Below are 25993 nucleotides of genomic sequence, written 5' to 3'. Positions count from 1 at the left end.
GCACACAGTCCAATTAAATCAAACAAAAGCAGTACTCATTGAGTGCTATAAAATGTTCATGTCCTTTGGCTCCGGGATCTTGTTTTTAGGAATTTATCCTAAAGAAAATAAAAGCAAACCATAGCAATATGATTTGTAACAGGAAAAGACTTGAGGCAACTTCAATAAGCAACAATAAGGGTTGGTTAATTAAATTATTCTACATCACTTTGATGTAATGTTATGGCTCCAAAAAGACTAGCTACAAAAGACATGGAAATGTACATATGATAAAATGTTAATGGGGAAAGGATAAAAATATACGGACTCTATAATAATCATGCAAGCAAATGTACGTATCTGAAAAAGGACTAAAAGGGAACACACAAAAATATAAATCATTATGCTGTTATGGTGGGCCCACTTATTTTTTTCCCCATATTCCCAAGTTGCTGAAATGTTATCATATAAAAAAGATGAGAAAAATTAAGTCCATCATACAACTATTATGGTAAACAATTTCATTAACCAACTTGCACCTCCAGCTACACTTTTACTTGTCCTATTTATGCTAAAATAATGGCCACCAGTGGAGAAGGAAATAGCAAAAAGCCCACTCCAGTGTTCTTGCCTGGGAAGTCTCAAGGACAGAGGAGACTGGTGGACTATAGTCCATGGAGTTACAAAGAGTTGGACACTACTTAGCAACTAAACAACAACAGCAAATGTCCACCAGACTCAAGAAGCAGGGGAAGGAAACACAGTGTTTCAGCTGACGGTCAAAATATGTTTGCATTATAAACTTAGTGATGAGGAAAATTTTATGGGAGAGAAGTAACAGAAGAGATTCCTCCTGCTTTCTGAACTCCATACATGTACAGCTAAATTTTTCTCATTAGATTTCCATTCTATCTCTTGGGAGGTAATTGTGTGTAAGATAGATCAGCCTCTTTCCTTGCCTACTGAACCTCGTTTTGTAACATCCATCCAGCAAGCTGACAGGACCTCAGGGAGCATCATTAAATATTCCCTGGGAATGACACAGAGAGGGGAGTAAGCAAGGACTCCAGAGATAGACCTAGGAGTCCACCACTCAGAATCCTGATTCTTTCATCCTACACACAAGGAGTCCGTCTGTGATGGTTAATCTGATGTGTCAACTTGTCTAGATCAGGGTACCCAGATATTTGATCAAACATCATTGTAGACATTTCTGTGAAGGTATTTTTCAGATGACATTAACACTGAAACCAGGCTTCCCCGATGGCTCAGCAGGTAAGGAATCTGCCTGCAATGCAAGAGACACAGGAGATGCAGGTTTGATCCCTGGGTCAGGAAAAAACCCTGGGCGAGGAAAACAGCAATCCACTCCAGTATTCTTGTCTAAAAAAATCCCATGGACAGAGGAGAATGGTGGGCTATAGTTCAAAGGGTCACAAAGAGTCAGACAAAACTGAGTGACTAACCACAACAAACACACAAGACTGAAACCAGCAGACGTTGAATAAAACAGATTACCCCCCCACAATGTGAGTGAACCTCATCCAATCAGTCAAAGGTCTTAACAGAAGAAAGACTGATATCCCTAAGGAAGAGGAAATTCTGCCAGCAGATGACCTTCAAACTTGAGCTACAACATCAGTTCTTTCCTTGATTTCCAACCTGTTGACCTACCCTGAGTGTTTTAGACATGCTAATCTCTACAACTGCAAGAGTCAATTCTTTAAAATCTCTCATATATATATACATACACACACACACAAATATATAGTGTTATATACATAAATATACTTGATGATAGCAAGAGATATGGAGACAGAGATAGACATACATCCTATGGACAATGCTGACTTAGAATCCCACATCCATAAATGTTCCTTGTGGAGTTACCTGGCACAGAGTACACGTTGTAGGATAGTGATGGGATAATGAAGGGAGGAGTGAACTAATCTTGGACCCTGCAATGGAGCCTTTTCAGGTCTGTTGTTCAGATCCTTCTGGGAAATTCACGTACATTAAAATTCTAGCAAAATCATCAAAGTTACCCACTCATCAGCTCCTGTCTATATGTGAATGTTTTGTTCCTGTTTTAAATGTTTGTGAAGAAGTCATTTTTGCCAATCCACCTTCCCATACTTGGTTTACCTGATCTAATAAAATCTTACCTGCACACCTGAGGACACAAATGATGTTGCTTGTTATGCCCTCCAGTGAGATCACAATTTTATGCTTACGATTTTTATGTTGACTTGCTAACCCAATATGAAGTCACAGTAATTACATCAATTTCCACTTATAACATCTAGAGTATAGAACACTATAGCCATTGTTTTATACTCTGGAGTATATATATAAACACCTAGAGGATAAAAACAATATATCCATTGTTTCCCTAATGTGGAGTTAATATTTAGTCTGCAACAGACAAGACTGCTTTTTCTTTGTAGTGTCCTTTCTGATGAACCCTATTAATCAGTAGTATGTTTTTCACAAAATCTCATTTTCAAGCCATTTAATAGCTTATGTTTGAGTTACTATTTAACTTTCTGCCTCCAGCTTTTGAGGATTCTAATCCTGGAGTTTAGTCCAAATTATGCATTTTTGGTATGAAATTTTTTTTTGCCTTCTAAAGTTTTTCTTTCAATGGTAAAAACCAAACTGATTTTAACACAAACTTTTATATAATTAGTTTAAATTAGCAAAATGTATTCAAAGCACACTGCCTACTGTTTTAACATATTTTTCTTAAACTACTGGCTTGACACATGTTTGCTGAAAGGGACGATTTCTGACTTAAATGATTAAACTACCTGCTTGTTTCACTCTCCTAAAGGTACCTCACCAACAGATATTCACATCTTGGACCCCAGGAGGGTAGCCCTGCCAGGGAAAGGATGTACTAAAGCCTGGTTTGAGGCTCAGGTTCAAAGGAAGAAGGTCAGGGCCACATCCTGGGAGGACTTGCTCTGGCAGGCAGCACATTAGAACCGGTCTTATCCTGGGTCACGTTACATCTCTGCTTAAAGAAGTCAGTCTCTGGACAAATGACATTAGAAAAATCACCTGTGCCGTAATTCCCCAGTAACACTAATCCCACAACTTGGACAACAAGATGGCATCATCGCAGTGTCAAAAACTTATTTAAAACCTCACAGTTGGCTGTTTCTCACTTCCCTTGCAGGAGCTAAAAGAAAAGCCATTAACCTCAACCACCAGCTCACCCTCCTTCAGCCCTATCTGCCACTAGATCAGTGGTTCTGAGGCTTCCCAGGTAGCACAGTGGTAAAGAATCCACCTGCCAATGCAGGAGAGGTGGGTTTGATACCTGGGTCGGGAAGACCCCCTAAAGAAGGGCATGGTAACCCACTCCAGTATTCTTGCCTGGGGAACCCCATGGACAGAGGAGCCTGGTGTGTTACAGTCCATGGCGTGGCAAAGAGTTGGACACGACTGAGTACTCACGCACACACAAGTATTTTGAATTCTAACCCCTATCATCACATCACACTCCTCCAGGGTGACTTTTAGAAAGAAACGGTCCCTGAGTCCCACTCCAGACCAATTAAATCAGAATTTTCAAGGAGGGGACCCGGGCTGATTCTAGTGCGCAGTCAGGGAAAATGAATGCAAAGACTGACCAGACAAGGGTGCTGTCTAAAGAAAGCTTTGACTATCAGTTGAAAGAAATCTTCTCTGAAAGCTATCCCCCTCCCCATTATTCCAGGCCACAGGCCTCACTGTCCAGGTAACTGAGAGCTCTGGGCTTCAGAAGTACATCCACTGTACCCTCAAGGTCCTATCCTAAAATGACAAAACTTCCGAAAAATTCTCCAAAGTTTCACGTGTGCAACAGTTGAAACTATGTTGTGTGTGTGTGTGTGTTTTCCTGAAAACACATGTGTCCTTTTGTTTCACGGTCTCACTTGGCACCAAGTACCCAGTTCATTTGCCCATCAGATTAGCTTGAATTACATGCTTTTACTGCTCCTACAAGCTAATGCAAGAGACCTACAATTAACTGTGGGCTGGTTTAAGCCCTAAATAGAACTAATGTCTGCCCCGACCCAATGCCTCAGGACCTGCTTTTTTTTTTTCTTCCTGTAAATTGCTATTTTTGTAGGCTGTCTTCCAGAAGTTGAGCCCCCAAACAAGTTGGAACTATAAGCCTACTAGATTCTCCTCATAATAACTGTTGAATCCTCACCACTTGTGTTCTCTCTGAAAGCTTAGCAAAATGCATAATATTGTCCTTGCAACGGAAGACAGAGTTGCCACTCACAATGCAATCTCATGCTAGTTTGTATAATAGCAGAAGTGAGAGGAAACCACTAACACCTCCATCCTCTCTGGGTGGGTATTTATGTGTCAAGACAGAGGAAGACATAAGGACTCCTGTCTCCATATCTGCAAATTGAAAAGATCATTCATTTCTAAGGAAAAAGCAGTCTATTTGGCACTCAAGTTGAAAATACCAGGTATGTTAGGAAAATTCCAGTACCATGAGTTCGAAAATGATGACACAAATTTGTTCTGGCTGGTTAAATTTTGAAAACTTCAGAAAGGGAAAAAGATGAATGGATAACAAGCCTGATTCTTCCTTATGGGCCTCCATGGAAAAGTAGCATAATATCGGTATTATGTTACCTTCCCTTTCCATCAGCAATGAGTTCCACTGTCAGTCCCTGGAAGGGACAATCAGATAAAACTCTACCAAGTGCCTGTGGAATGTGCTGCTTCTGGCATCAGGACTGAAAAAGGATGAATTATATAGAGCCAGTTCTGCCATTGGAAATGGCAGAGTGGGGGAGGGATATCTACAGACTCTATCAGTAGAGCTGAAGGCTTCATTATTCCATAGGTCACACTTCCCCCAATTGCTACCACCAAGGAATCAGCAGAGGCTCTTAACAATAGGAACCAGAAGTGGAAAATGGGTCTTTATGGCTTTCCTTACCTGACTTGGAGATCAAGCCTTCTGGGATGACTTTGATGGAACAAGTCACACCCTTTACTTCATCTAAGAGTCAGACTCAGCCTGACATCCTTAATGGTCAAATTAGGCCACTGTTTCCTCAAAATCAACTTTCATTCTTGAACAAATCATTCAGGATGCATGGCATCATGTTGGATTTTACAGAAAGTCAAGAGGTCCATTTGGTGCTAAAGACATGAACACAAAAAAACAAACAAAAAACACACACAAAAAAAATTTTTTTAATTAAAAAAAAAGACATGAACACTACTTTTGTGCTACTTGAAAAGGACCCCTTCATTTCTCATTTTAGGATAGAAACATACCTTCCTAACCATCCTTGCTCAGGAAGCCTGGTCTGTGTTCTAAGCAATCTTTTTGTCTCTTCCATGCATACATGATGTTTTCAAATATGTGTAGGTGGTGTCATAACAATAACAAATAAATTCACTTATAGGCATTTCTAAATTTACAGTAGTTTTTGATAGTATGCATTTCATCAACATTGGATACTAAATATACAAGTACAGTCTGTGAGAATCTGCACAACTTTTAGATATCACAAGTAGTTCCTCCATGTTTGGAATCACTGAACTGGAAAACTATCCAATATCACTACGGTCTGGCATCACTTTCAGAGCCCCATAAACATCCTTTTAAGAGTCTGAAGAATAAAATCCAATATGCTACAACTGTATTGTCCTATTCCACATATTGGTGGTGATATTATACTGAGGATACCAAAATAATGATATCCTGCAGGAGGAACATACCAAAATAATGATGACTTTGCCCAACATTTTGAAGAGTCTTAGGTTCATAAGCTGGAGTCTTCTCCTACTCCAATGCTCCTCCCACTTCACTTGGCTCCCATTTGTCGCTTCCAGAAGGTCAAGTTTACCTTTGCTAAAGTGAGTGACTAAACTGAACTGAAAGTAATAGCTAAGAAGGCAGGTTTAGCGGTCAGGCTGAGTTTGCAGTGCATGCTAGGTTGCTTCAGTCATCTCGGACTCTTTGCAACCCCATGGAATATAGCCTGCCAGGTTCCTCTGTCCATGTGATTCTCCCAGTAAGAATACTAGAGTGGATTTCTATGCCCTCCTCCAAGGCATCTTCCTGACCCAGCAATCAAACCTGTGTCTCCTGCATTGCAGGTGGATTCTTTACCAGCTGAGCCATCAGGGAAGCCCAGGGGTCAGGTTATATAGCTTTAAAGCCCTACCCTTCCTCTTGCTAGTTGTATACCCTTGGGCAACTCACTTACCCTCTCACAGCCTCAGGATGCTCTTCTGGAAAATGGATCCACAAAAAGTGTCTACAGCGAGATGGGCCATGAAGGGTCCAAATCCCATAGCCAGGCCAAGGGTGTGCCATCCATACTGACTGCTTTTCTTCTTAGAATTCCCTTCAATCAAGGTGGCCAATTTATCATACACTCCTTCAAACCATTTCTGAAACATCTCCAGGCCAGACACTGACCCCAAGCTCTGCTCTGGCTCTTCCTCTCTCAGAACCTTCCCATTTTTCAAATTTTGTTTTTCCTTACATCTCCCACATTTTCAAGCTTAATTGCAGATTTGTTCACAATACAATGCTTAGGGGTTCTGAGTCTTTATTTATGAGCCTTTCCCCCTCTTGCCCAGGTATGGAGGATGGAATATGCCCCTAAGTACCCTGAAGAGATACACGTACAGACAAACACACCCATTCAGGTACATATCAGAAACCTGTCAGCAGGTAATTATCTTCCACGCTGATGGCTCTGAATTGCTGGGTGCCTTCCAGCTGTGTTCACTCTCCAAGCTTCACTTCCCGTCCTCCTTGCATCTGTTTCTGACTCCAGGAGCCCCAGGGCAGCGATGGACCTGCTCAGCTCTTTTAATCTTGCCTCTTCTTGCCCCTCTAAAGAGCTGCTGCCCTGAGCTATACAATTTCCAGAGCAAAAATGTAAGAGACTTTACAACCCAGCCCAGTCCAGGAGCAGAAAGCTATCTTTCTATAAAGTCAGTCCAACTGTTGTCTTATTAACTTGTATTTTATTGGCCAAACAGTGCTTGTCCAGACATAGTGGGCTATTTTTACCAAGACTATCACTTTGCAGGTGTCGTGTGCAATGCAACCCTGTTCTCTTTGGTGTCATCCAACTGGGGGATTGAGGGCTTAGAAAGTGCATCACCCATGGGATCCTCCCCACCCATCCCTTATCTACTCTGTATTGTCCACCCTGCAAGGATGAACTCCTGAGTGAATGGGAGAAGAGTTTCTGAGGCTGGTCTCCTAGGCATGCAGGCTCAGGCCCTTCTGTCTTGTCCATCTCTTTTGTGATTCCGTGGACTATAGCCTGACAGGCTCCTCTGACCACGGGATTATCCTGGCAAGAATATTGGAGTGGGTTGCCATTTTCTCTTCCAGGGAATCTTCCCGACCCAGGGCTAAGACCAGAGTCTCCTGCATCTCCTGCATTGCAGGCGGATTCTTTACCACTGAACCACTTGCGAAGCCCGTGCCTGGTCTCCTAGGAAGAGATGACTATTTCAATGTGTGATTCCTGAGGAACAGTGGTAAACAGACAAGCTAGAGGAGGGGGTTAAGTAGTTCTGCAAAGCTGGGCTGACACCCAGGGGTCTCTCTGGGGTCTAGGATCACTCTTCACACTGATTCAAACTGTGTCAAGGTTTTGATCCCTTAGCATTATTCTTCGGTCTTTCTGCATTGGCAGGATTGTTCAATGCCTCCAAATTTGACCCTGTTACACAAAAATCATTCTTATTTGACACTTTGGTGATAATACGTAATTTTAAAACTAAGGTGTGAATGCATTAAAAGCATTTTGAAATCCCATATACTAAGTTTCATTCAAAAAGCATGGGGTTTTTGTGGCGGGTTTTTTGGTGGTTTTCCCACTCTCTCTCTCTTCTCCTTCCCATTCTCCAAATAACCAACCAAATGAGCATTGCTTTTTCATGCTTTCAGCAATCTCTGCTAAAAAGCTCAATGTGTGTTCATGACAAATACACCCCTGTGGCTACTTGTAGAGGAAACAAACCCCAGCATGAAAATACCAAGTCTTCCCTCTTTTCTTATGTAAATAAATCTCCAGATGGCTCATTTGTAAGACAGTGTTTACTAATTCTTGTTTTCTTTCTAGACAATCTGTTCCCAGTAACCATTCTATCACTGAAATTTGAGGTAATGCTTACAATTTCATTTCATGGAAAGTCTATCAGAAGATGTGGAGGCGGGGCGCGTGGACTGGGGGAGACCATGCCACACACACACACACACAAACACACACACAGAATCCTCAGGAAGGACTACTAACAACAATCGCTGATGTTGTTAGTGTTCTTGGACAGGAGATACTGTTAACTAGAGTCAGAAGAGAATAGTTCATTTCAGACTGAATGTAGAGTATCAGAGCTGGAAGGGACCATAGCCTCCTCAGGCCCAGGGATGGAAATCTGTGCTGAGCATGTTTTTCCCCTTCTCCCATCTAGCGCCCGTGGCAGACATCACCGAGTACTCCCAGCCTTCTTTCCAACTGATCTCAGAGGCAATCTTGATAGCGTTTTCCACGCGCCTAACCAAGTCACTATCAATCAATTACAGGCGACGCAGAAGACAATACACATTGGCCATAGCTAAGTCCTCATTTCCCAGATAGAGAGACTGAGACTCTCAGAGAGGGAATAATGTGATTTAGTGTCTCACAGCCAATTAAGGATAGGTGTTCTCAGCCTGGGAAATTCAAATAGGGGTTTGTGATACAGGATGGGAAAACATTTCATTTTATACCTTCATTTTTAGCACCCCTAACAGTAATTTGGGCTTCCCTGGTGGCTCAGAGGTTAAAGCATCTGCCTGCAATGCGGGAGACCTGGATTCAATCCCTGGGTCGGGAAGATCCTCTGGAGAGGGAATGGCAATCCACTCCAGTATTCTTGCCTGGAGAATCCCACGGACAGAGGAGCCTGGTGGGTCCACGGGTCGCAAAGAGTCAGACAAGACCGAGCGATTTCACTTCACTTCAACAATAATTTAGTATTTCCTTCACTTAAGAAGGAAAACTCCAGGCCAGAGTAGTGTTAGCATATCTGACTCTGTCACTAATGGCAATTATAGATACTTGCATGTAACAGTCAAGGGTTATAGATTTCTCAAAATATCATGTATTCTCTTGCTAATTCTAAGTTATAATGGTTATGAGACCTGCAGCTAGATCTTGTATTTCAATGTAAGAAGGAGCACATATATTATGATATCCTAAATTCAAACATTTTTGATAACTATATCTCAGTATATTTGACTTCCTTTGTAGTTCTATTTGATTTTAGGTATTTAAAGCATAGTCCTAAGAAGGGAATCCTCTTTCTTCATCAGGCTGTCAGAAAGGTCCATGGCACACACACAAAAAAAGACTTAAAAGCCCTGGCTAAGAGAAAAGCCAGGTCTCCTCAATCTTTACCCTTGTGATGTTGCCACCCAAAAAAAAGGGGGAAGGGGTGGGCTTACCATGAACTCCAGCCATCTCGGACTGAGACTTTTTTTTAATTTAAAAACTATTTATCCTCAATAGAATCTATTGAAACAGCGAGGGGGAAGAAGAGAACAGATACATGAAGTAAAAATTACAAGTTCCCAAGCCCCACCTCCCCAAAATCACTATTGCCAACAATTTAGGCTTCCTGTCTACATATACTCATTATGTAATTAAAAAAAAAAAAAAACAGGATCAAGCAATCCCTGCTTGTCTACAGCTGGCTTTTTTCACTTATCAAAGGAAAAGAATCAGAAATAATATTGTGGATGTCATTCCTTTACATAAATCCACCCCCTTCTTTTTAGCAGCTACAGAGTATTCTCCTCCATGAACATATCCCAATTCATTTTACAAGCCCCAATAAAGGAGATTTATAATTTAAAGTTTTCTTGGCAAAAGATAACAGAGGGAAGAGTTATCATTTGAACCAGGACAGATTAGACACTGGGCTTTAACAACTGTCGGGGGTGCCCATGGGATGGAGTCTGGGTGATGATGTCAGCAGCTGATGTGGTCATGGCTAAAACACCCACAGCCTGCAGCTCTCAGAACAGAGCAAGGGCCTCTTCTTGGGAAGGGCTAGGCTTCTATACAGAGCTGGCTGCTCCAGGAGGGTGAGCCTGGAGGAAGGGATGGAGCAGAGTGGGAGAAATCCCATGCCCCTGGCCTGATGACCTCTAGGGAGAGAGGCCCAGTCCAAGAGCAGGAACCTGGCTCTGGGCCAGACATGGTCTCAGAGATACTCCCTTAGGTGTGTGTGCTCAGTGTATACAAGTCTGTGTGCCCCCATGGACTGTAGCCTGTCTGGCTCCTCAGTCCATGCGATTTTCCAGGCAAGAATACAGGAGCAAGTTGTCATTTCCTTCTCTAGGGGATCTTCCCAACCAGGGATTGAACCTGCATCTCCTGCATTGGCAGGTGGATTATTTACCAGCTGAGTCACCTCAGTGAAGCCTCAGGGGTAACCATCTGCGACACACGGGTTGATGATGAGCCTTTGACAAGTTCTTCCAGCGGGCCCATACGCCCACCCCCCCTGCAATAGAATTATTCTCCCTTAACCCCTGACCTCCCCCACCACACTCTGTTCTTGCGGCCTTTCCTGACCCTCCCACAAACTTCTTTCCTTCTCACTGACCTGGAGGTCAGCCACCTTGGGATCCATAGGTTTGGGGAACCATTGTCATCAATTCCCTTGGGGAGGATAAAGGGATTAAAAAGACTCTCTAGTCATTGGTGAGAACACAACTTGGTTGATACAGTACTGCAGAACCTCATGATTAAGATAAAAACCAGAAAACTCAGGTGAGGCCAGTGCAAGATTAGAGGCTCCAAATAAAAGAGAAAAACTTGTTTCCAGAAAGAGAAGCAATGAGCCAGCAAAGCAAGCTGGGAGAGATCCTGGGTGAAGCCGGCTCTCACCTTCCATTTAGGACCCCAAGGGGCAGGGGGCACTGGGCTGGGAGCCAGAGACCCCAGACTTCTGTGACCCAAGGACATGGCTTCCCAGCTAGATGTCGTCTCCCCAGAGGTGAGATGAAGGGTTGGACAAGAGAACAATTTTAAATGGACCCAGTTCCTTCTGCCGGCTTTCACTGTCAGTACCACCCACTGAGCTGGCCCTGGATGCAGGGCAAATCGAGATCAGAGTCGCCGACCTTCGCCGGGTTTCTTCGCCTGAACCAACTTTTTTTTTCCTCTTTGTACTTCTATGTTTCTCAAAAACCGGGCTGCCACTTCTCCTCATTCCTACCCCGAGGTAAGAATGTCTTCCCCCACCCCCCCGCCTCCCATATAAGCTTTTTTCCCTTCATCACATTTTGCTGTCTCCATGCTGCCTTGGGTTTCAGTAATTTTAAATTCCCTGGCTTTGAGTCAGCTCTTCTATCAGAACCAATGTGGCTCCAGACTGTTCTACCCCCGTTCAATGCAGGAAATAAAACAAAGCCAGGCTTGTTCCCAGTTTGATAGGCTGCAAGTTTAGGGAACGAGGGCTTCAAATCTTTTCACGATTTTGTTTTGGCACCAGAGCGTCTGTGTTTAATTCTGCGTCTCCTGCCAGACTTGGGAAGCAGAAGTGATAATATCAACATGCGGAGTGGTGGGGAGTGCAACACACCATCATCTCCTCTGTGGGCGGGGGTGGGGGGGGTCACACAAGCACACTTACACACAGAGATGCACACACAGAGACACATGCAGACACACGCTGATCAATACCCTGCCTACAACATACATCTATGTGTACACGCAGACGCACACACTCACATGTACCGACGTTCGTGGGCACACACTGATGCAGACACTTCTGCAAGCACTCAAGTGCACACACAGTCAGGAATACACACACAAACACACACTGACAGAGGCACACACACATGGGCATACACTGACCAACACACTCTCCCCAACACACAGCTATGTGTGCACACAGACACACACTCACATGTACAGACATCCACGTGCACACATGGATATTCTGCAAACACACAGTCACGAACACACACCAAACGCACAATCATCCATGCACACACAGACCTACAATCAGCTAGGAACAGATGCATTTATTCACTTCCAACACACACAGTCATAGAGACACACACCCTCACAACACAAACATGGTTGCACATGCACACACACACACACACACACACACACACACGAAAGGGAAAAGCAGGAGGCCGGGTCCGCCCTGCAGGAAGGGCAGGAATATCAGAGGCTGAGCTGTCATAGCGGACTCCCCACCCCCAGGACCTGAGAGAAAACAGCTCCTGATCACAAGGCCTCTCCAGGAGGGCCCATTATAAAGTTCAACCAATTAAGCAGACAGTTTCTATGGCGACGTTTACTTTTCTCAGCTCTGAAGTTCGGCAGCTCCCATGTCCCGGCAGATAGGACTGGAGTGCAAGTTGTGGTCAGCTCGTGGCCAGCTGAAGGCCCCGCAGACTCCCAGACTCCTGTCCACAGGTGAGCAGTCAGCGTCTCTTCTAAACAAGGGGATGAGACGGCATCCGCTGACCCAGAGCACCTGAGAGGTCAGCCAGGACCCCTCCAAGCCTGTCGCGGGGGCCCACCATCCCATTCCCCTTCACTCACTCAGACCCCACTCCCCGAGGGCCAGGCAGGACCCAAGGTGCCCCTAGCCCTGGGGCACTTAGTGACGCAAGGAGAAAGGGCCCTGTCCTTCCAGCTGTGGGTGGAGGCAGACAGTGATCCGAAACTCACACACAGGGATGGGAAACGACAACTGTGATAAGGGCCCCAGTCCCCTTGCTGGGCAACAACCAGGGTGACACAGAATGGACATCAAAGTCGACCTACAGACAGTCCAACCACCCAGGGACTCAGTCACATTAGCTTCCTTATTACAGCCACCGAGCTCTCCAATACCCAGGATCCTGGAGAGAAACAGACTCAAATCATCTGAAGACTCCCACTCAGGGAGGGAGTGTGTGTGTGTGTGTGTGTGTGTGTGTGTGTGGCTGCAGACACCTTCGCATGGTTATCCCAGGAGAAGCCAATACAGGAGAAACAGGTTGCTGTGAGGGATATACCAGATGCTGAAGGCGCAAACCACACACGGTGCCTGAACCTGGAAGCTGCCTGATAAAAGTAGCCGGCTCAGGGCCACGTGATCACTCAGTGTCCTCGTTACGCTCCAGGTCTCCAGCAAAGACGTTTGTATTCCTTAGAGAGAGAAGAACTCACGGTGAAGGTGGGAGAGGGGCCAAGCTCCCCCAGGGAGGGCTTAGAGTTGGGACAGAACAGGCTGAGCTAAAATCTGGCACTGGATGATCCAGGACTGACTTGAGTCTTCTAGGGAACTCTTTGGGCTCATTTTTAATGCACTATATAAAAACATGGAAAGGAGACCATTACAATAAACATGTTGAACAATTCTTACGAAATTGAGTGGAGTCAAGCCTCTATCTTTTCTCTATAAAACCCTCTGCCAGCAGCTACCATCCCCCTTGAAGCTGCTTGGCTAGCAGACCCAGGTAGGAGGGGGCACCCGCCGGCCCTGGGTACCATGGTAGCCACCGTGATGTAGCCTCTCCCTCCATCGAGTGTGCCTAGTATGCATCACAGAGCCTCTGCTCTGGTCCTCTGACCTGCCCTATTTCCTTGTAAAGGTGGAGACCCATCCTGAGTTCCAGGCCTGTCCACAGGTGAGCAGGGGTTTGACATCTCACCTACTTATCCATGAAAAATTATAATAGACTGGTTCTGAGTTCTGAAAATGGCCTCATTTAAATCCTACTCTGCCACTTCCTGGCTGAGGACCTTGAAAAGTCATTAATCACTGTGAGCCTTGGTATATTCATCCATGAAATGGGGAGAATAATAAGGCCTCAGGGAGTTACTATAAGATTTAAATGAGACACTGCCTATAAATACCACACCATCTGACACGTAACAAGCTCTCTGTAAATGTTAGCTTTTATTTGTTTACACTCCACCTTTCTCCAGAATAGAAGTGTGAGTGTGTGTGTGTGGTGTGTGTGTGTTTTGAGCAGGGTGGGTAGAAGGAAACAGTGGTGAATAAATAAATCTGGCTTAGGCATCCCATAATAGCACAGGGCAGGCCACCAACATAGCTCTTGCATGTTGATCTAACAGCCCCCCACCCACCCCACTAAGGACATACTCCTTGCTCAGGAGAAATGCTACATTTCTTACTAGTAATATCTTACTAGTAAGATAGAAATTTTTCCCAAGGACACATTTTTTAAAAAAATTATAAACATCTTCCTGGCAAAGCCTTACCATAAAAATGGAATTCAAATGATTTCTGGTGATGGTCATTTAAAGCTTATTAATCACTGTAAATTATTTTGACACCCCAGTGAAAAGCCCTCTGTAACGCTTTTAGAATCCTATTTTCATGTAACATTAATTAAAGGCCACTAACTGTAAAGTATTAATAAAATCAAATTCCCCAAAAGAGCTCCCAGCTGACAGGCTTCAGCTCTCAGCAAGTTAAGAGACCCTGAGCAAAACACAGGCCATAATGAAATGTTAACTATGGAAATGTAATCAGCCCAACTGGGATAAGAGAGGTCATCTCTCAGGAAAATAATAGATACTTTCAATAGTAAATTTTATAATCATCACTAGCCTATTTCCTGAAGTTTATGGCTGTTATGGCTATTTAAAGAAAGACTTTCAAATCAGACCCTATTGATAGACTGCATACTTGTTTGGTGGTTCTATCTGATTATCCTGTTAAAGTGCTACACTCAGTATGTCAACAAATTTGGAAAACTCAACAATGGCCATGGGACTGCAAAAAGTCAGTTTTCATTCTAATCCCAAAGAAGGGCAATGCCAAGGAATGTTCAAACTACCATACAGTTGCACTCATTTCGCACACTAGTAAGGTTATGCTCAAAATCCTTCAAGCTAGGCTTCAGTAGTATATGAACCAAGAACTTCTAGATGTGCAACCTGGGTTTAGAAAAGGCAGAGGAACCAGAGATCAAATTGCCAACATTCATTGGATCATAAAGAAAGAAAGAAAATTCCAGGAAAACATTAACTTATGCTTCACTGACTATGCTGAAGACTTTCACTGTGTGGATCACAACAAACAGTGGAAAATTCTTAAAGAGATAGGAATACCAGACCACCTTACCTGTCTCCTGAGAAATCTGTATGTGGGTCAAGAAAGAACAGTTACAACCTTACAATAGGACAACTGACTTGTTCCAAATTGGAAAAGGAGTATGACAAGGCTGTATATTGTCACCCTGCTTATTTAACTTATATGCAGAGTACATAATGCAAAATGCAGGACTAGATGAATCACAAGCTGGAATCAAGATTGCTAGGAGAAATATCAACAACCTCAGATATGCAAATGATACCACTCTAATGGCAAAGGTGAAGAGGAACTAAAAAGTCTCTTGATGAAGGTGAAATAGAAGGTTGAAAAAGCTGACTTAAAACTCAACATTAAAAAAAACACAAAGATCATGGCATACAGTCCCAATGCTTCATGGCAAATAGATGGGGAAACAATGGAAACAGTGAGATACTTTATTTTCTTGGACTCCAAAATCACTGTGGATGGTGACTACAGCCATGAAATTGAAAGACACTTGCTCCTTGGAAGGAAAGCTAGGACAAATCTAGATAGGGTATTAAAAAGCAGAGACATCACATTGCCAACAAAGGTCCATTTAGCCAAAACTTTGGTTTTTTCCAGTAGTCACTGTGAGAGATGGATCATAAAGAAGGTTGAGCAGCAAAGAATTGATGTCTTTGAATTGTGGTACTGGAGAAGACTCTTGAGAGTCCCTTGGACTGCAAGGAGATCAAAGCAGTCAATCCTAAAGGAAAACAACCCTGAATATTCATTGGAAGGACTGATGCTGAAGCCAAAGCTCCAATACCTTGGCCTCCTGATGCAAAGAACCAACTCACTTGGAAAAGACCCTGATGCTGGGAAAGATTGAAGGCAAAAGGAGAAGGGGGCAGCAGAGAATGAGATAGTTAGATAACATCACTGACTCAATAGGCATGAATCTGAGCAAACTCTGGGAGATAGTGGAGGACAGAGGAGCCTGGTGTGCTGCAGTCCATGAGGTTGCAAAGAGTCAGACATGACTTAGAGATTGAACAACCACAAAAATTTGATTATCCTATAAATATCATGCCCAGGATATACATATGGAGAGGGTAGGGCGTTGTTGGCCCTATCAGAGCAGAGGAGTGCAAGGCCTGAGAGCAAAGACAAAGACAATCCCTGACCATAAAACAGAGAGAAAGATCTATGTTACTCTCACGGAGAGCATGTTCCTAAAAAGCCAAGGTCACTGACCAAGTCCCTTCTTTAAGAGTGAATATCAATTGCTCTGGTATTTCTTTAATCTTGTATTATTTAATCATCTACTAGATGTTCACAACCTCCAGCTGAGCAGCCCAACTCACAAATGGATGGAAGAGGACACTCACCTCCTATGGCAGCTCCATTTTTCAGGCGCATTATAGTCATCATGGCCAAATTCACACATCTGAGTAAAAGGCCATGGAACAGGATGAAAGTATGCAGTTAGGGGCTGGCTTTCAAACGCACTGTTTAATCCCAAGAGAACTGTTGCCTCTTCCCTCCTCCCATTAGACAGGTGAATGAAACAAATTTTTAACCTGTATTTCAGAAACTGAAAGCTACAATTTTACATATTAAAGACATTTTTGCTTTAGCCTATTTTCATCTGATGACCATTATATCTACTACTGTGGGCAGGAGTCCCTTAGAAGAAATGGAGTAGCCATCATAGTCAACAAAAGAGTCTGAAATGCAGTAGTTGGATGCAATCTCAAAAATGACAGAATGATCTCTGTTCGTTTGCAAGGCAAACCATTCAATATCATGGTAATCCAAGTCTATGCCCTGACCAGTAATGCGAAGAAGCTGAAGTTGAACAGTTCTATGAAGACCTACAAGACCTTCTAAAACTAAAACCCAAAAAAGATGTCCTTTTCATTATAGGGGACTGGAATGGAAAAGTAGGAAGTCAAGAAACACCTGGAGTAACAGGCAAATTTGGCCTTGGAGTACAGCATGAAGCAGGGCAAAGGCTAATAGAGTTCTGCCAAGAGAACGCACCTGTCATAGCAAACACCCTCTTCCAGCAACACATGAGAAGATTCTACACGTGGACATCACCAGATGGTCGACATCGAAATCAGATTGATTATATTCTTTGCAGCCAAAGATGGAGAAGCTCTATGCAGTCAGCAAAAACAAGACCAGGAGGTGACTGTGGCTCAGATCATGAACTCCTTATTGCCAAATTCAGACTGAAATTGAAGAAAGTGCAGAAAACCAGTAGACCATTCAGGTATGATCTAAATCAAATCCCTTATGATTATACAGTGGAAGTGAGAAATAGATTTAAGGGACTAGATCTGATAGACAGAGTGCCTGATGAACTATGGATGGAGGTACGTGACATTGTACAGGAGACAGGGATCAAGACCATCTCCAAGAAAAACAAATGCAAAAAAGCAAAATGGCTGTCTGAGGAGGTCTTACAAATAGCTGTGAAAAGAAGAGAAGCAAAAGGCAAAGGAGAAAAGGAAAGATATACCCATTTGAATGCAGAGTTCCAAAGAATAGCAAGGAGAGATAAGAAAGCCTCCCCCAGCGATCAATGCAAAGAAATAGAGGAAAACAACAGAATGGGAAAAACTAGAGATCTCATCAAGAAAATTAGAGATACCAAGGGAACATTTCATGAAAAGCTGGACTCGATAAAGGACAGAAATGGCATGGACCTAACAGAAGCAGCAGATATTAAGAAGAGGTGGCAAGAACACACAGAAGAACTGTACACAAAAGATCTTCAGGACCCAGATAATCACAATGGTGTGATCACTCACCTAGAGCCAGACATCCTGGAATGTGAAGTCAAGTGGGCCTTAGGAAACATCACTACAAACAAAGCTAGTGGAGGTGATGGAATTCCAGTTGAGCTTTTTCAAATCCTGAAAGATGATGCTGTGAAAGTGCTGTACTCAATATGCCAGCAAATTTGGAAAACTCAGCAGTGGCCACAGGACTGGAAAAGGTCAGTTTTCATTCCAATCCCAAAGAAAGGCAATGCCAAAGAATATTTAAACTACTGCACAATTGCACTCATCTCACACATTAGTAAAGTAATGCTCAAAATTCTCCAAGCCAGGCTTCAGCAATACATGAACTGTGACCTTCCAGACGTTTGAGCTGGTTTTAGAAAAGGAAGAGGAGCCAGAGATCAAATTGCCAACATCTGCTGGATCATTGAAAAAAGCAAGAGAGTTCCAGAAAAACATCCATTTCTGCTTTATTGACTATGCCAAAGCCTTTGACTGTGTGGACCACAATAAACTGTGGAAAATTCTGAAAGAGATGGGAATACCAGACCACCTGACCTGCCTCTTGAGAAACCCGTATCCAGTTCAGGAAGCAATAGTTAGAACTGGACATGGAACAACAGACTGGTTCCAAATAGGAAAAGGAGTACGTCAAAGCTGTATATTGTCACCTTGCTTATTTAATTTATATGCAGAGTACATCATGAGAAACACTGGGCTGGAGGAAGCACATGCTGGAATCAAGATTGCTGGGAGAAATATCAATAACCTCAGATATGCAGATGACACCACCCTTATGGCAGAAAGTGAAGAAGAACTAAAGAGCCTCCTGATGAAAGTGAAAGAGGAGAGTGAAAAAGTTGGCTTAAAGCTCAACATTCAGAAAACTAAAATCATGGCATCTGGTCCCATCATTTCATGGCAAATAGATGGGGAAACAGTGGAAACAATGGCTGACTTTATTTTGGGGGGCTCCAAAATCACTGCAGATGGTAACTGCAGCCATGAAATTAAAAGACGCGTACTCCTTGGAAGGAAAGTTATGACCAACCTAGATAGCATATTAAAAAGCAGAGACATTACTTTGCCAACAAAGGTCTGTCTAGTTAAGGCTATGGTTTTTCCAGTGGTCGTGTATGGATGTGAGAGTTGCACTATAAAGAAAGCTGAGTGCTGAAGAATTGATGCTTTTGAACTGTGGTGTTGGAGAAGACTCTTGAGAGTCCCTTGGACTGCAAGGAGATCCAACCAGTCCATCCTAAATGAGATCAGTCCTGGGTGTTCATTGGAAGGACTGATGTTGAAGCTGAAACTCCAATACTTTGGCCACCTGATGCAAAGAACTGACTCATTTGAAAAGACCCTGATGCTGGGAAAGATTGAGGGCAGGAAGAGAAGGGGACGACAGAGGATGAGATGGTTGGATGTCATCACCAACTCGATCGACATGGGTTTGGGTGGACTCCGGGAGCTGGTGATGGACAGGGAGGCCTGGCATGCTGCAGTTCATGGGGTCGCAAAGAGTCAGACACAACTGAGCGACTGAACTGAACTGATTTTCATCTGAAATCCTTATGACTTATTGAAGCAGAGGCTGTGACTTACCAACCTATTGGCCCAGATTCCGATTACCTTTGCACAGCAGGGCAAAGGTCACTAGACCTAGTTCTTACAGTGTGAAAAAATGTCTCCCATTGTCTTGGTGGCATGAAATTCCCTTGAAAACCTGTTCTGAAATTCTTTTTGAGTGTCCATGTCAAGTAAAAACATCCTTTGTGCTAGAGATACCTCTTGTCTAAAGACTAGGTGCTCATTCTAATAGTTTGCTGGCCTTCAACTCTGCTCCACTCCCATGCAAGTCCTTGTGAAATTTGTCTTCAGGGACATCTCTGGAGCTGTGGAGGAAAGAAGGAAGGACTCAGACACCCCCTCAACCTCATACCTTTGTATAGGATAAATCTGAATAAAGCAGAGGGAGTCCAAATTTTTGCCGGACAAAGAGCCTCTACCTCTAGGGGAAAGAAGGATTGTCTAGAGATGTTAATTTTATCTATAAAGGTGTCTGAACCCATTAATATCACCTTTCCCAACCACTCCAGTTATTCTTCAATCAGTGTCCCCTGAAACACAGCTCCCCAAAACATGAGACCCCCAAGACAATACTGACACTCTCCACTTTTGACAGGCAATTTTGTCCAGTTAGATGGACAAGGCGATCTCTCCAACATTCTGACTGCAAGCTTGCCAGGTGAGCAGGCAACATCGAAAATGAAGAGCAGATGGGCAGCCTCATCACTAGCAAGATTGATGACAGGCCAGCACTGAGCCCCCAGCAAGCCACTCAAGATGGGACCCCATGGTCATGTGACTGACGTTTTCGCAAACTTGTCAGAACTTATGCATCCAAACGATTGCTGTTCTCAAAGGGATCACCTTAAAAGGAATTAGAATTGTTCTTCTCCTCAAAATCACTTAGAGATGCATCCTTAGAAATTAGTCAGTTTCCACGTCATTGGGTAAAAGTAAGACTTAGAGATTAAATGAGAAGATTAAAGAAGATAGATCTAAAGCATGCCCATCATGGTGCTAAGTATATAGTAGGCACTTAATAGATGTTGGCTATTATTATGATTATTACCCTTCTGACCTCTTAAGATGTGGTTGGATGCCCTTTTACAAGGAAGTATCAACCTCAGTGAATAGAGGCTGTCAGTCACCCACAGGACCTCCCATTTTATTCCCATGAGGCATTGGGTGCATATGATGCAAATTAAAGAATAAAATCACAGTCTTGGGTTAAATAATGTTTCTGTGGTAGAAAATGATGACAAGGCAAGCTTGGATCAATGTCTCAGGAGTGCAATGGAAATTACAAATTTTCTTCTGAGATCTACCCTGCTATATCATGAGAGCTCATGCTAATCATTCAGCCTCTGCCTCTTCATCACTCCAAAGTAGGACATAGAATTACTATGGCAGAGGGACTACCGTGTGCTCGCCAAACCTCCTTCCTCTCTCTGGCCACACAGGAAGATGGCATTCCCAGCATCCTTTGCAGGTCGGTTGGGATCACATGATTTCTGGTGCCTTCGATTTGGCTTCCCCCGCACCCCCGCCCCTCTTGCTTCCAGGCCATAGGCATGGGCTCTGAAATGAAATCAAACGATGGGGGAAATCTGGGTCACAGTTTGGAGGAGCAGCTTTCCTCCCAGGAGAGCTTCCAGATCAGGACCATTGATCGACATTACACTTTGTGTGAACAAGTCATACAATTATATTGTGTTAAGTCATTGAGATGGGGACTGCTGTTGGCATGACATATACTGGTTAATATAGCTATTTTTCCACTAAAATTTTAGACAACTTGCTATTTAAGAAAACCATCTCAGTTATGAAAGACAAGGCTGTATAGATGGTATTAGCTAAGACCTGAGTAAGGACATCCAAGATTTTCCCCTCCTAAAGCAACTTGGAACTCTAAGCTGCAATCTGTATATAATGGGTCGGCCAAAACGTTCATTTGGGCTTTTCTGTAACATCAAACATGTTGTTGTTGTTTAGTTGCTAAGTCTTGTCCAACTCTTTTGCAACTCCATGGACTGTAGGCTCCTCTGTCCATGGAATTTCTCAGGCAAGAATACTGGAGTGGGTTGCCATTTCATTCTCCAGGGGATCTTTCAGACCCAGGGATTGAACCTGTATCTCCTGCATTGGCTGTTGGATTCTTTACCACTGAATCACCAGGGAAGACCCAACATCATGTGTGTGTGTGTGTGTGTGTGTGTGTGTAAGCATATATATTTGCTTACACACAGAAAGTAATGGCTTACTTTGTCGATTATGAATTTCCAAATTCCAAACTAGTTTTGCAAAATAATTTAAATAAAGATATCAGTTGTAAAAACTTTATTTTAGAGCTCAAAATGAGTCTGAGAGTCAGAAGGAGCATTGGATTTTCAGAACTAAGAAAGGATGACAGTGTTAGGCCAATGTATGGAAGCAGAGACAAGAGAAGTTAAAGTGACATGTCTGAGGTCACTCCCTGGGGAGCAAAGGGGCCAGCAGCTCTTATTTTCTGACCCTAATCACGTCTATCCTCTCCCTTCCTAGACTCAAGGACTAAAGCCTAGATGCTTCAGTGAAAGTGAGATGGTCGACTCACCTCTGTTTATTTCTAAAGCCAGCCTCTGGTGGTTCTAGGGGATCCTTCGAGAACTATGCCTTTGAAAACCCATTTAATGGTTGATTCTATACTGTCAGGACTTGACTGAAGCCAAACAAAAATCACTAAGTCAAGTGATGAGAGAAATAAACAAAAGGTAATAGCTTCTCTCAAGAAGCTGCCTGCCTTACATCTGAGCTGGACTTAGAATCTCACTGCTGAAAAGACTGTGACTTGACACAGAACAAATAAGAACCATCCTTGAAACAGGGAGGGATTTCTTTCTTTCATCAGTGCTTAGGAAGTTCAAATGCTGACTGACGTCAAAAGGACATCTTCCAAACAGTCTTTCAGAAATGATTAACATATTATTAAGTAATGAAATGGCATTTTCTAAGAATGCATTTTTCAGTTGCATATTCACAGGTAATTAATGTAGATGTTTGGCCCTTTTGCTCAAGGAAGAGGCTCCATGTTTATACAAGTGGCACAGCCTAGGAAGTAAAAGCAGAGAAAACTTCAAAGGTGTCCATCTGCTCTTTAAAGTGGGGAAGCTTGGGTGGAATTGAAGGGGGGGACATGAGACAGTCATCCCCTTCTGCATGGCTCAGACTGGGGCTGTATTAGGTTCAACAGTGGTCCCCCAGAAGATATCACATCTTACATTACATTATATCCATATATTGCATTATATCCACATCCTTATCCTCAGAACTGGTGAATGCAGTCTTATTAGGGAAAGGCATCTTTGTAGATGTAGTTGAGTCAAGGATCTCAAGATAATGTCCTCCTGGATTACATAGGTGGCTCCTAAATCCAATGACAAGTGTCCTCAATAGAGACAGAAAAGGAGAAGACATGAGGAGAGGAGAAGCTGTGTGAAGATGGAGGCAGAGATTGAAGTTAGGCAGCTCTAAGCCAAGGAACACTTGAGCCACCAGAACCTGGAAGAAGCACAGAAAGATTCTCCCCTAGAACTTTCAGAGAGAGAGGGGCCCCACTAACATCTTGATTTTTAACTTCCAGCCTCCAGATGTGTAAGAGAATTCGTTTCTGTTGTTTTAACTCACCTGGTTTATGATAATCTGTCACGGCAGCCACAGGAAACCGACATAGGCCGCTGCTGGGAAAGAAGGTCCAGGGAGCATCTGTGAACCTCCTCAAGTCCAACTAGGATTCTGCTCAGCAGAGAGGCCCAGGGAGACCCCAAGAAATGACTTTTATTTATTCACTCAGCAAGCATTTGCTGATCAATTGTCTCTCTACTCTCAACTAGTTCATGGTCTAACAGAGATCAGAGGCTTTGTGAAAATAACAAGAGTGGTGTGAGTAAGCACCAGGGGGGATACAAAATGTATGGGAGACTACTGTGGGATGCTCAGATTTCAAAGGTGCGCCAAAAGGAAGAGCAGGCACACTTGTCCCCTCAAGTCCCATCAGGAATGGGATGAGAATATCGCAAAGAGTCAGACACGACTTAGAGACTGCACAACAGTAACAACCAAGAATTCCAGCATGATGAGCAATGTTCCTCCCAGATATTCCTCCCTCTTCTTCCTTCCTCACTCAGGGAAGGGAAAGAGGGCTGGGGGCCACAGGGAAGACCATGAAGTGGTCTCTGTGGAGGGGGCAAGTCTCACATTCTCTCAAAAGTCTCTTTCAAGTCTTGGATTGAGACTGCAACTGCCATTGACACAATGCACGCCTGCATGCCAAGTCACTTCAGTTGTGTCCGACTCTCTGCCTGCCCGTGGACTAGAGCCTGCCAGGCTGCTCTGTCCACGGGGATTCTCCAGGCAAGAGTACTGGAGTGGGTTGCCGTGCCCTCCTCCTGGATCTTCCCAACCCAGGGATCAAACCCATGTGTCTTATGTCTCCTGCACTGGCCGATGGGTTCTTTACCACTAGCACCACCACAATGGCCACATACTCATACCTGTGATCGGACCCAGGACAAGTAGGATTCCATCCAACAGTGTTTGGAACATAAGTGCCTACCAGAAGCAAGGGCCTGCATGAGAAAGTCCTCCATCTGAGTTCCATCTATCACAGTCTCAACTAAATATGAGGGCAGACAGGAAAAACAATCCCCCAGCAAACCCACACTTTCCACTTGGTTTTCCTCAGATTGGAAAATGAAAGGCCAGTTGTAATCTACTGAAAGTAAACTGTTCAAAGAATTTGCAGATTCTGAGCATGGAAGATCAAATGTTGCAATCGAAGGGAATGAGGATGTTTAATCTAACCGGAAAAGAAAGCTCCGCATTGCAGAACGATCAGAATTCACTGAGTCTTTGCTTCTGTGACAGGAAACCACCAAGTTTAACATTAGAAGCGTTCATTCAGAAATCCAAAGTCTTGGTTTTACATGGCTCGGGCCCTTAAAAAATAACAGCAGGGGCTGAACCAGCAGGAATGGAGATTGAGGACACAGATACGATGTGGGTAGATGCCTACATGACATCCAGAGTCAAGTTCAAGTAGGGTCCAGGGTCAGCAACCCCAAATGAAATCACACAACTGGTCAGCAGCCTTTGACTAAAACCAATTCTGGGAAAGAGACTATCTCCCTGGAAATGTTTATAACACATACTGGCTCCATCCTTCTCTGTTCTCCAAGGAGGACTGAATCCATTTTGCTCAACACAGCATTTTCAGACAATGTGGGTTTTATGGTTTTTGTGAAACAGAGGAGGAATGAATTGCAAAACCAAATATAACTGGAAATGTCTTTGTAATTTTAAAATAAAATAAATGAAAACAGTTCAGACCAAGGATTGCCCTCCAAGAGTGGAAACCCAAACATAATCACTCGCTGCTGAAATATAGGGGAGGGAGCAGAAGTAAATCCAAAGTGGTTGAGATCCAAAACTTAAACCCAATAAACTCAATGGGAGAAATTAAATACAAATTATTAAAATTTTACCAATGCTAGTGCCTAGGAGTAAAAAGAGTCCTTTGTGCTTTCAAACTTTCATGGGTAAGCAACAAATGTGAATTATACACTGTTCTGTGACTACAGATACTTATGTTGTGATAAGCAATCATATCTGAGCAGTCCAGTCTCTAGTGGTAAAGGAACCAAATGAATTGAAAATGTTTTACAAATCCCCCACCATGGCAAACTTTGGAGCTGTCTGAATTGTTCTTCAACCAGGGCAAGTGTAAGTACAAAACCTGAGTGTTCTATATTTATGCGACATGTTTAAATGTCCAGAAGAGAAAAAGCTGAGTAAATACAGAATAGCCACTTATTAGAATAATATGTAGCCCCCTTTGGAAGATGGTTATGAAAGCCGTATTGCCTTACAGAGACTGCTTATTATACAATGCTAAGTGAAAAGCAAGATGAAAAATGCATTTTTTTTCTATTAGCCACATGGCATTAAAATCCACAGGAAAGGAACCAGATCAAAATGTTAATAAGAGTTTTTTTTGCATGCTAGGATTGGATGCCATCTTTTTTGTTCTCTATATTCCAAATTTAGTAATGTACTTAAAATGAAGAATATAGGTAGATAGACAAGAGTTTTTAGAAGCTTCTGGAAAAAATACAATCCTAAATTATTCTATGAGATATCACCCTTCTAGTAAGGACACCAGATGAGAAGTTGCAATGGAAAGAAAATGAGAACTCGTTTCTTATCCTGATCTCCCCTCTGTTTGGCTCCCTGGGGAGCAGGTTTGGAGGAAATTGCATCTGGTTTTAGACATTCTGTGACTGAGGTGCCTATGAGAGTCACAAGTAGCAACACCAAGTGAGTGATTGAGACTGTAAGTCTACAATAAAGAGGATTCTTTCAACTTTAACTCTTATGACCAGCGGACAATCCAGGAGAGAAAAATATTTTCAGTCTTCAGATAACTTTCATTTGAGCACTTTTAATAAGTGAAATTATAATGTCACGAAGGAGCTTGGCCAACCTTTCAGACTCCACTTCAATGCATTTTGAGCTTAAGTTTCCATCCTGCTGAAATT

The 25993-nt window shown here is 43.1% G+C and overlaps 1 long non-coding RNA gene across 1 annotated transcript in view; it reads right to left on the bottom strand.

Moving 5' to 3' along the window:
* Window positions 1-24144, bottom strand: part of LOC122445863 — a 31028-nt gene extending 6884 nt beyond the window's left edge. Inside the window, exons 1-4 of the long non-coding RNA XR_006270709.1 lie at window positions 23951-24144; window positions 23085-23192; window positions 19641-19747; window positions 4934-5139 (exon numbers count right to left, since the gene is read on the bottom strand). This is a non-coding gene — a long non-coding RNA (uncharacterized LOC122445863). The remainder of the gene's footprint in view (window positions 1-4933; window positions 5140-19640; window positions 19748-23084; window positions 23193-23950) is intronic.
* Window positions 24145-25993: the final 1849 nt, after the last annotated feature.

Source organism: Cervus canadensis, chromosome 8 (genome assembly GCF_019320065.1).
Source record: "Cervus canadensis isolate Bull #8, Minnesota chromosome 8, ASM1932006v1, whole genome shotgun sequence".
In the NCBI taxonomy this organism is placed as follows: Eukaryota; Metazoa; Chordata; class Mammalia; order Artiodactyla; family Cervidae; genus Cervus; species Cervus canadensis.
The sequence above is the reverse complement of the archived record's forward strand: the minus strand, read 5'-3'. Positions and strand labels throughout refer to the sequence as shown.